Here is a 2,644-nt window from a genome sequence, read left to right as displayed (position 1 = left end):
CGGGAATTAGCGACGATAATAACGATAGCGGGCGGACTCCAGGATGGTCTCGGCTCCACTGGTTCAAATTCGTTCGCGCGCGTTCCGTCTGCTCGCGTGCCGAATTCCTTTATTACATATTTTTGTCCCTCCGGAAGGTGCTGCCCTCACGGACAACGATAAGGTTAAGTAGTTAGCGCTAACTTGACGTTTACCGTCACAATATATATAACAAAAAAAATGAAAAAAATGCTAAAAGAATTTTTTTTTATTTTTGATAGCACTATTGAATTTGTCGGGAAATACTATATTATACATATTATTTTCAGCCCCCTAAGTCATTTATAAAGGTAGGCTGAAATTTCACGTGTCCCCGCCCCTCAAATGTAGTAAAGCGCCTTGCAAAGAGCAAGAAATTACAAATCCAATGGTATTATATAGTTTTATGTTTAGAAATAATAGCATAACTTAAATAACACATACTTACTCGTAGCAAATTTTAAATTAAAAATATGATGCTATACGGGACATGAAACTCTTCTTAAAAAACGGAGTTGGCGTTTCGAAGCAAATCGTGGAATCTTAATTAATTTATACTACTAACATAATGGTAACCCATTAGAGGGCGTTAGAGCGCGAATATTTGAGTTTTGAAAAAAGTCCGATATTGGGTACAGTTTGATATTAGGTATACTGACCTCAATAGATAGTATGGCTAAAATAACTTTAGCATTATTATTTTTATTATGCTGTGAGTTGGTTTTTAATTTGTACTATTTGTATTATTTATTGAACTATATTCATGGTATGACTTATTCCTAGCTTGGTATCCCTATAGTTGAGTTGACTCTTATCGAACTCATTTAGTCGCATCACATTCATTCACTAATAATCAGATTTTAACCGTTAGATAAATGAATTGATTCCCTTTGAATTCCAGGTACTTTTTTTTAAAAGCAAAGGAGGCGCTGACATACATAGGTTTATTTACAATATTCTACCCGCTGCTATGACTAATAAGGTAGCAAACAAATACAGCTATGTAGGGCACAAGAAGAAGCATGCATTTAAAGATTTGCCGTTGTGCACAGTTATATACAGTGAGTATTATACACGGATTATTTCTGATTGTTTTTCTGAATTATATAGAAATATATTCTTTTAGAATCAGTGCGTCATCTATTTCCATCATCACAGGACGAAGAGATTCGTTCAAGAATCAGTAGCTGGTTAGATTAGTCTGGCACAAGACTCAAGAGGGAATCAGACACTGAAGCGTAAGTATTACATAGTATATTACTTTACGGGTCACCTAAGTAGTTCTCTTGTGTACAGAAAGACTGATTACCGACAAAACGTTAATAATGTAATCTTCCCTGAGGGTTCACCATTGCCTTAAAGCAATTTTCATGTTCCACGCGTGATTTCCAATTTCAAAATTACCTTTTTCATAGATATCCGATATTAAATACACTCATTTTTGCGTATCTAAAAAATATAGTATGTTTGAAAGTGGAATAGTTCGCGCTAGATTTGTCCAAATTGATCATGCGATAGCTCTTTTAAGCGGTTTTAAAATAAGACCATGGGTAAAAATTAAGAATTTTACCAGAAGTTACGTTTATTCGTGCTTATCTGTTCGATATTCGGTCCTCGAAAATTATTTGCAATGTGCTCCAAACCACTCCTCGTAATGAGAATATGCCCTCCAAGTAGTGTATGCCAACCTTTAATTAAAGAGTACTATTGTAATCATTTTTAAACTTTTCGGAAACATTTATTGATTATCTATGTGCGTCAGTAGCTTTATTTTTTGAATTTCAGTCCTATAAATACATTTTGATGAATTCCATTTTATATGCTATTTTTTGTCGGTTATGCCACCGTGATGCCATTAAAATTAGAACGCCTTGGGGCATGCTCAAGCGCGGCCTATGTGCAGATTTAGGATATATAGTGCTATAATATAATGAATTCTAGTACTTCAGATACCTATAATTTGAATTGTAATGAATAATTTTATATATAAATTTCAGAGCCGGTTCCAAAAAACGAAGAAGAGATGTAAAATATTACATCGATTTAGAGGAGAATGTAGCAGAAGAAAATTCAATGAATGAAGAATAAACTTTGTAATTTTAACTTTTTCATGTACTATTAATATAAGTAAGTTATTTATTAATAAATGAGAAACACATATTTATTTCTTGAACCTAAGAGTGAATTATTTCAATCCTTTTTTGCCGTTATATTTTAGAAATAGATCAGGAAATATTTATAATAAATATTTAGAAATGTATATGAAACGTTTTCTTCTTTCAGCGCAGTTGTCGGAAACAATTCCATATTTTTTTTAACACGGTGCGTGAAGTGGTGACTGTACGCCTTCATATCAGGAAGCACAAAACTGCATGGACAGCCTGGCAGAACAATACTGTTATATTTTATGAAATATATCCGAAATATTTCATGAAATAATCCAGGAATCTCTATCATAACTAAGCTGGAATATTTCAGGAAATGTTACAGGAGTATTTCATGAAATATATCCGGAACATTTCATCTAATATTTCTAGAATCTTTGAAGCAATTTAGCAGTAATATTTCCTTACAATACTTCTGGAATATCTCATCAAATATTTTAGGACTATATCATGAAATAATC

The 2,644-nt window shown here is 32.9% G+C and overlaps 1 long non-coding RNA gene across 1 annotated transcript; it reads left to right on the top strand.

The window, feature by feature from the left end:
* Positions 1–631: 631 nt before the first annotated feature.
* On the top strand, positions 632–2,156 carry LOC131675275 (uncharacterized). Its single transcript, XR_009303029.1, has 3 exons — positions 632–1,079; positions 1,145–1,256; positions 2,016–2,156. It is a non-coding gene; the product is annotated as an uncharacterized LOC131675275 (long non-coding RNA).
* Positions 2,157–2,644: the final 488 nt, after the last annotated feature.

This window comes from Phymastichus coffea, unplaced genomic scaffold (genome assembly GCF_024137745.1).
Source record: "Phymastichus coffea isolate CEN01 unplaced genomic scaffold, Cenicafe_Pcof_1.1 PCOF00018, whole genome shotgun sequence".
NCBI classification, from domain to species: Eukaryota; Metazoa; Arthropoda; class Insecta; order Hymenoptera; family Eulophidae; genus Phymastichus; species Phymastichus coffea.
Note: the sequence above shows the minus strand (reverse complement) of the source record. Positions and strands in the feature narration are given on the sequence as shown.